We start from the raw sequence: 9,230 nt of genomic DNA, 5'->3' as shown, positions 1-9,230 counted from the left end.
TATATATATATAGTCAATTTCCAGCACGAACCAGAGGGTCATACAAAACTCAATTGGCTGTTAAAAAGGTTTAAATGACCGGGACACTTTAGACACGTCCTTTGCTGAGGTGTCTGGGGGTGTACCTGTGTGTGTGCAATAGATTCAGTCCAGACACATACTCTGGAGGTCAGAATTAGAGAACAATTTATGAACACTTGGTTTTTCCTGAAATAATGTAATGTACATTGATCATCATTTGTAGGATTTTATATAAGGGGTACACCAGGCCATTAGAACAGTGTTTTACAAAATAACAAAAGTATATCAACAAGAAAACTTAATTTTTTTATTAGAAAACAGCAATGACTCTAGCAGAGAAAGATTATGAAGTAAATTTTCTGAAGGTTACAACTAGAGATGAGCGAACTTAAATTCAGTAAATTCGATTCGTCGCGAACTTCTCGGCTCAGCAGTTGATGACTTATCCTGCATAAATTAGTTCAGCTTTCAGGTGGCTCCGGTGGCTGGAAAAGTTGGATACATTCCTAGGAAAGAGTCTCCTAGAACCTGTATCCACCTTTTCCAGCCCACCTGAGCACCTGAAAGCTGAACTAATTTATGCAGGATAAGTCATCAACTGCTGAGCCGAGAAGTTCGTGACAAATCTAATTTACTGTAAGTTCGCTCATCTCTAGTTACAACAGTCGCCAATCAGTAGGAAGTGTACAGGCCTTTGCTTTGAATGACTTCAGCACATCAGCGCCCCCCACAGGACATCACTAGTCTCTCACACTGCTCTGGTGGGATTTTGCTCCACTCTTCTTCCAGTCTCTTCCACAGTTCTGTGACTCTTGTGGGTTTCTTGGTCATAACTTTGTCACCAAGGATTTTCCAGAGGTTTTCTATTGGGTTTAGATCAGGACTTTCATTGTTTCAATATTTTCAGTTTCAAAGAACTACTCTACCCGTTTTGCTGTGTGACAGGGGGCATTATCCTGCATGAAAATTGCTCCTGATTGAGTGATGAATGCAAGGAGGGAACCATGTGTTTTTGGAGAAAGTTCTGATACTTGCAGTCACTCTGCCATGTAGCTGTATGAGAGGTCCAACTCCTGTTGCAGAAAACATTCCCCAAACCATGAAACTTCCTCCTCCACCTTTCACTGACTTCTTTACACACTTTGGGTTCAGTCTTTCCCCAGTTTGTCAACGAACATAATGTTTCCCTACACAATGTTTCCCTACATAATGTTTCCCTTGCTTTCATCACTAAAATGAACTCTGGACCACTTCTCCTCTATCCACACAACATTCTCCTCAGCAAAGGGGAGTCTAGCCTTTTGATTCTTTCTGCTAATGAGAGGTTAGGTCACTGCAGAGTGGGCTTTCAGTCCAAATGCAGGACGTCCCCGCTCTATAACGCAGGGTCACGCCATGACCCCGCGTCATAGCGGGTCGGTCCCGGCAGCTAATAGAGTGTGGCACCGATCGTTGTGCTGCATGCTATTAGCCCTTTAGACACGGCGTGCAAAATTGATTGCTGCGTCTAAAGTAAAAATACACTCCCGGCAGCTTAGTCGGGCTGATCGTGACCATCGCGGTGAAATCGCGATGTCCCGATCAACTAGAACGTGAGCGGAGGTCCCCTTACTTGGCTCCGGCACATCCGATCAGCGAATGATTGCTCCAAGCCTGAAATCCAGGCTTGAGCAATCAACCGCCGATAACACTGATCATTGCCATGTTAATGCATGGCAGTGATCTGTGTGGAAGATCAGTGTGTGCAGTGTTATAGCCACTAGAGGGGGCTATAACACTGCAAAAAAAAAAAAAAGTTTAATAAAAAAAAGGTACGAGAGATTATTTTACCCCCTCCATAATAAAAGTAAGAATAACCCCCCTTTTCCCATTAAAAAAAAAGTGTAAATAAAAATAAACATATGTGGTATCGCCGCGTGCGGAAATGTCCTAATTATAAAAATATATGTTAACCCCTTAAGGACCCAGCAATTTTACACCTTAGGACCCGGCCATTTTTTGAACATCTGACCACTGTCACTTTAAACATTAATAACTCTGGAATGCTTTTATTTATCATTCTGATTCCGAGATTGTGTTTTCGTGACATATTCTACTTTAACATAGTGGTAAATTTTTGTGGTAACTTGCATCCTTTCTTGGTGAAAAATCCCCAAATTTGATGAAAAATGTGAAAATGTTGCATTTTTCTAACTTTGAAGCTCTCTGCTTGTAAGGAAAATGGATATTCCAAATAATTTTTTTTTGTATTCACATATACAATATGTCTGCTTTATGTTTGCATCATAAAATTGACAAGTTTTTACTTTTGGAAGACACAAGAGGGCTTCAAAGTTCAGCAGCAATTTTCCAATTTTTCACAAAATTTCCAAAATCACAATTTTTCAGGGACCAGTTCAGGTTTGAAGTGGATTTGAAGGGTCTTCATCTTAGAAATACCCCATAAATGACCCCATTATAAAAATCTGCACCCCCCAAAGTATTCAAAATGGCATTCAGTCAGTGTTTTAACCCTTTAGGTGTTTCACAAGAATAGCAGCAAAGTGAAGGAGCAAATTCTTAATCTTCATTTTTTACACTCTCATGTTCTTGTAGACCCAATTTTTGAATTTTTAAAAGGGGTAAAAGGAGAAAATTTATACTTATATTTGTAGCCCAATGTCTCTCGAGTAAGCACATACCTCATATGTCTATGTAAAGTGTTCGGCGGGCACAGTAGAGGGCTCAGAAGTGAATGAGCGACAAGGGGATTTTGGAGAATACGTTTTTCTGAAATGGTTTTTGGGGGGCATGTTGCATTTAGGTAGCCCCTATGATGCCAGAACAGCAACCCCCACATGGCATACCATTTTGGATACTAGACCCCTTGAGGATCATAACAAGGAATAAAGTGAGCCTTAATACCCCACAGGTGTTTCACAACTTTTGCATATGTAAAAAAAAAAAAAATAATTTCACTAAAATGTGTTTCCCCCCAAATTTCACATTTTTGCAAGGGTTAATAGCAGAAAATACCCCCCCCAAATTTGTAACCCCATCTCTTCTGAGTATGGAGGTACCCCATAAGTTGACCTGAAGCGCACTACGGGCAAACTACAATGCTCAGAAGAGAAGGAGTCATATTTGGCTTTTTGAGAGCAAATTTTGCTCGGGGGCATGTCTCACTTAGAAAGCCCCTATGGTGCCAGGACAGCAAAAAATACCCACATGGCCTACCCATTTTGGAAACTAGACCACTTGAGGAACGTAACAAGGAATAAAGTGAGCCTTAATACCCCACAGGGGTTTCATGACTTTTGCATACGTAAAAAAAAAAAAAATGTCACTAAAATGTGTCCCCCCCCCCCAATTTCCAATTTTTGCAAGGGTTAATAGCAGAAAATACCCCCCAAAATTTGTAACCCCATCTCTTCTGAGTATGGAGGTACCCCATAAGTTGACCTGAAGTGCACTACGGGCGAACTACAATGCTCAGAAGAAGAGTCATATTTGGCTTTTTGAGAGCAAATTTTGCTCAGGGGCATGTTGCATTTAGGAAGCCCCTATGGTGCCAGGACAGCAAAATAACCCACATGGCATACCCATTTTGGAAACTAGACCCCTTGAGGAATGTAACAAGGGGTACAGTGAGCATTTACCCCCCCCACTGGTGTTTATCAGATCTTTGGAACAGTGGGCTGTACAAAATTTTTAATTTGCACAGCCACTTCCAAACACCCCTCGACTGTTCTCTCTCAACACGATGATGATACAGTCACGCACTTGAGGCTGTACAAATTTGCACAGCCCACTGTCCAAAACTTCAACCCCAGGGGGTGTAAATTCTCACTGCATCCCTTATTACATTCCGTGAGGGGTGTAGTTTCCGAAATGGGGTCACATGTGTGTTTTTTTTTTTTTGCGTTTGTCTAAACCGCTGTAACAATCAGCCACCCCTGTGCAAATCACCTCAAATGTACATGGTGCACTCTCCCTTCTGGGCCTTGTGCGCCCCCCAGAGCACTTTGCGCCCACTTATGGGGTATCTCCGTAGTTGGAAGAAATTGCATTACAAATTTTGGTGGGCTTTTCTCCCTTTTACCTCTTGTCAAAATGAAAAGTATAGGGCAACACCAGCATGTTAGTGTAAAAAATTTATTTTTTTACACTAACATGCTGGTGTAGACCCCCAACTTCACCTTTTCATAAGGGGTGAAAGGAGAAAAAGCCCCCCAAAGTTTGTTAGGCAATTTCTCCCGAGTACGGCGATACCCCATATGTGGCCCTAAACTGTTGCCTTGAAATACGACAGGGCTCCAAAGTGAGAGCGCCATGTGCATTTGAGGCCTGAATTAGGGATTTGCATGGTGGTGTGACATAGGGGTATTCTACGCCAGTGATTCCCAAACAGGGTGCCTCCAGCTGTTGCAAAACTCCCAGCATGCTTGGACAGTCAACGGCTGTCCGGCAATACTGGGAGTTGTTGTTTTGCAACAGCTGGAGGCTCCATTTTGAAAACAGTGGCGTACCAGACATTTTTATTGGGGAGGGGAGGGGAGGGGGGCTGTGTAGGGGTATGTGTATATGTAGTGATTTTTTACATTTTATTTTGTGTTAGTGTAGTGTAGTGTTTTTAGGGTACATTCACATGGGCAGGGGGATTACAGCGAGTTTCCTGCTGCGAGTTTGAGCTGCCATGCAAAATTTGATGCATCGCAAACTTGCAGCCTGATACTTACTGTAAGCCCCCTGCCCATGTGAATGTACCCTGTACATTCACAGGGGGGGATCTCCAGCTGTTGCAAAACTACAACTCCCAGCATGCACAGTCTATCAGTGCATGCTGGTAGTTATAGTTTTGCAACAGCTGGAGGCACACAGGTTGGGAAACACTGAGTAAGGAAACAGACAATGTTTCCCAACCAGTGTGCCTCCAGTTGTTCCAAAACCACAACTCCCAAACATTCTCAGGCATGCTGGGAGTAGTAGTTCGGCAACATCTTTAGAGCCAGATGTTGCTGAACTACAACTCCCAGCATGCTTGGAGTTGTAGTTTTGCAACATCTGGAGGACTACAGTTTGCAGACCACTAATACAGTGGTTCCCAATCTGTGCCCTTCCAGATGTTGCAAAACTACAACTCCCAGTATGCCAAAACTGTCCAGGCATGCTGGGAGTTGTAGTTCTGCAACATCTGAAGGGCCAGATGTTACAGAACTACAACTCCCAGCATGCCTGGACAGTAAGGGCATGCTGATGATGTATAGTTTTGCAACCTCTGGAAGGGCACAGTGGTCTCCAAACTGTGGACCTCCAGATGTTGCAAAACTGCAACTCCCAGCATGCCCAGACGCCAAGGGCTGTCTTGGCATGCTCGGAGTTGTAGTGTAAGGGGACCAGATGGAGCAGTCCAGATCGCTTTACGGCGGTCTGGACTGCTGCAAAGGTCCCGCACCGCCGCCGAAGATCAACTCACCTGTTGCCACCGCCGCCATCTCCGCCGCGGGTCTTCAGGGACGAGGTAAGTACCGGGGCCGGGCCCCAGCACTCCCCCGTCCCCCGCCGCGTCCTCCGGTCTTCCTCCCTTTCTCTCCGGACTTCCAGGGGGCGGTCAGGGCGAGAGGAAGTAACTGCCCCCCCCCCCCCCCCCCCCCTGCGATTGGTCGGTTAACTAACTGAGGAATTGCAGGGTATAGGAGGAGGTGGCAGGCTTGCCACCTCGCTCCTAGCCTCCAGCCTGGTCCTGGCTGTCTGTGACAACCGGGATCATGCAAAATTACCGGGGGGTCGGGTCCCAGAGACCCGATCAGCCCGGTATCGCAGCAGATCACAGGGGCGATTTCCCTTGCGATTTGTGGCGATCGCTGACATGGGGGGCAGACATGGCCCCCCTTGGCGTTTGCCCTGGATGCCTGCTGAAGGATTTCAGCAGGCATCTGCTTCCGGTCTCTGCCCGGCGCGCGGCAGGGACGGGAGAAACACCAGGACGTCACAGGACGTCCTGGATCCTTAAGGGGTTAATTAAACCGCACAGTCAATAGTGTACTGCCGGGACCCATGGCTAATAGCGCGCAGCACTGATCAAAGTTGAACGCAACGTCTAAAGTGAAAATAAAACCATGCCGGTTAGCTCAGGGAGCTGTGCAGCATCCCGAACAGCTTGCAGGACAGCAGGAGGGTCCCTACCTGCCTCCTCGCTGTCCGATCGCCGAATGACTGCTCAGTGCCCGAGATCCAGGCCTGAGCAGTCAAGCGGCAGAATCATCGATCAGTGGCTTCCTATGAGAAACCAGTGATCAATGTAAAAGATCAGTGTGTGCAGTGTTATAGGTCCCTATGGGAGCTATAACACTGCAAAAAAAAGTGGAAAAAAAAGTGAGTAAATATCATTTAACCCCTTCACTAATAAAAGTTTGAATCACTCCCCTTTTCCCATTTAAAAAAAAAACTGTAAATAAAAATAAACATATGTGGTATCGCCGCGTGCGGAAATGTCCGAATTATAAAAATATATCATTAATTAAACTGCACGATCAATGGAGTACGCGCAAAAAAATTCCAAAGTCCAAAATAGTGCATTTTTGGTCACTTTCTATATCATGAAAAAATGTATAAAAAGCGATCAATAAGTCCGATCAATGCAAAAATGGTAACGCTAAAAACTTCACATCACGGCACAAAAAATGAGCCCTCATACCGCCCCATACACGGAAAAATAAAAAGTTATAGGGGTCAGAAGATGACAATTTTAAACATATAAATTTTCCTGCATGTAGTTATGATTTTTTTCAGAAGTCCGACAAAATCAAACCTATATAAGTAGGGTATCATTTTAATCATATGGACCTACAGAATAAAGAGAATGTGTCATTTTTACCGAAAAATTTACTGTGTAGAAACAGAAGCCCCCAAAAGTTACAAAATTGCATTTTTTTTTCAATTTTGTCTCACAATGATTTTTTTTCTGTTTCACTGTACATTTTTGGGTAAAATGACTGATGTCATCACAAGGTACAATTGGTGGCGCAAAAAATAAGCCCTCATATGGATTTTTTGGTGCAAAATTGAAAGAGTTATGATTTTTTGGAACACAGAGCTCTCTGCTTACATCATGAGCACAGTGCTCTCTGCTGACATCTCTGTCCATTTTAAGAACTGTCCAGAGTAGGAGAAAATCCCAATGGCAAACATATATTGCTCTGGACAGTTCCTAAAATGGACAGAGATGTCAGCAGAGAGCACTGTGGGTCATGATGTTTTTTTGCACTTGTCTTTTCAGGGCGACCAGCCTTCTTGGGAGACATGAATGAGTTTGTGATGTTGTAAAGATGCAATATGTTAGAATTCACAGACTTGGGATGACCAACTTCTCTTGCTATGGCTGATAGGGTCATCCCTTTGGCCTTTGTGTGGACATCCTGCTGCCGGAGGGTTTCAGTCACTTTGGAATGGCACACCATTTTGGCAAAGTCAGTGAAAACTGGAAAGTTAGGCTGCCAGTCAATAGGGTTTGTCAGATCATTAACCCCTTCCAGCTATATGACGTATGCATACGTCATGAGCGGGCTCCCACGATAGAACGCGGGGTCACACGCTGACCCCGCGTCATATCGCGTCGGTCCCTGCGGCCATCAACGGCCAAGACCCGCGGCTAATACTGGACATCACCGATCGCGGTGATACCCGGTATTAACCCTTCAAACACGGCAATCAAAGTTGATCGCCACGTCTAAAATGAAAGTAAAAGTTGCCGGTTAAGTCAGTGGAGCTGTTCGGGGCCACCGCAATGAAATCGCAGTGTCCCAAACAGCTTGCATGACAGCTGGAGAATCCCTACCTGCCTCCTCGCTGTCCGATCGCCAAATGACTGCTCCGTGCCTGAGATCCAGGCAGGAGCAGTCGAGCGGCGATAACACTGATCAATGCCCGACTGTTGCGTATAAGATCAGTATGTGCAGTGTTATAGGTCCCTATGGGAGCTATAGCACTGCAAAAAAAAGTGAAAATAAAGTGTTAATAAACATCATTTAACCCCTTCCCTAATAAAAGTCAGAATCACCCCCCTTTTCCCAATAAAAAAATAAAACAGTGTAAATAAAATAAAAAAACATATGTGGTATCGCCGCGTGTGGAAATGTCCGAATTATATCGTTAATTAAACCGCACGGTCTATGGCGTACACGTAAAAAAAATTCAAAAGTCCAAAATAGCGTATTTTTGGTCACTTTTTATACCATTAAAAAGGGAATAAAAAGCGATCAAAAAGTCCAATAAAAAAAATTATACTGATAAAAACTTCAGATCACGGTGCAAAAAATTAGCCCCCATACCGCCCTGTACGTGGAAAAATAAAAAAGTTATAGGGGTCAGAAGATGACATTTTTAAACGTATACATTTTCCTGCATGTAGTTATGATTTTTTCCAGAAGTACGACAAAATCAAACCTATATAAGTAGGGTATCATTTTAACCATATGGGCCTTCAGAATAAAGATAAGGTGTTATTTTTACCGAAAAATGCACTGTGTAGAAACGGAAGCCCCCAAAAATTACAAAATGGCGTTTTTTCTTCAATTTTGTCGCACAATGATTATTTTACTGTTTCGCCGTGGATATTTGGGTAAAATGACCAATGTCACTGCAAAGTAGAATTGGTGGCGCAAAAAATAAGCCATAATGTGGATTTTTAAGTGCAAAATTTTAAGCGTTATGATTTTTAGAAGGTGATGAGGAAAACATGAAAATGCAAAAACGGAAAATACCCTGCGTCATTAACCCCTTAAGGACCAAGGACGTACCGGTACGTCCTTGGTCCTGCTCTTCTGATATAACGCGGGGTTACACAGTAACCCCGCGTCATATCACGGCGGGCCCGGCATCATAGTGAAGCCGGGACCCGCCTCTAATAGCGCGCAGCGCTGATCGCGGCGCCGCGCGCTATTAACCCTTTAGCCGCATGCTCAGAGCTGAGCCGCGCGGCTAAAAGTGAAAGTGAAAGTTCCCGGCTAGCTCAGTCGGGCTGTTCGGGATAGCCGCGGCTAATCGCGGCATCCCGAACAGCTGACAGGACAGCGGGAGGGCCCCTATCTGCCTCCTCGCTGTCCGATCGCCGAATGACTGCTCAGTGCCTGAGATCCAGGCATGAGCAGTCATGCGGCAGAATCGTTGATCACTGGTTTCTTATGAGAAACCAGTGATCAGCATAGAAGATTAGTGTGTGCAGCGTTATA

This window comes from Hyla sarda, chromosome 3 (assembly GCF_029499605.1).
Source record: "Hyla sarda isolate aHylSar1 chromosome 3, aHylSar1.hap1, whole genome shotgun sequence".
Lineage (NCBI taxonomy): Eukaryota > Metazoa > Chordata > Amphibia > Anura > Hylidae > Hyla > Hyla sarda.
The sequence above is the reverse complement of the archived record's forward strand: the minus strand, read 5'-3'. Positions refer to the sequence as shown.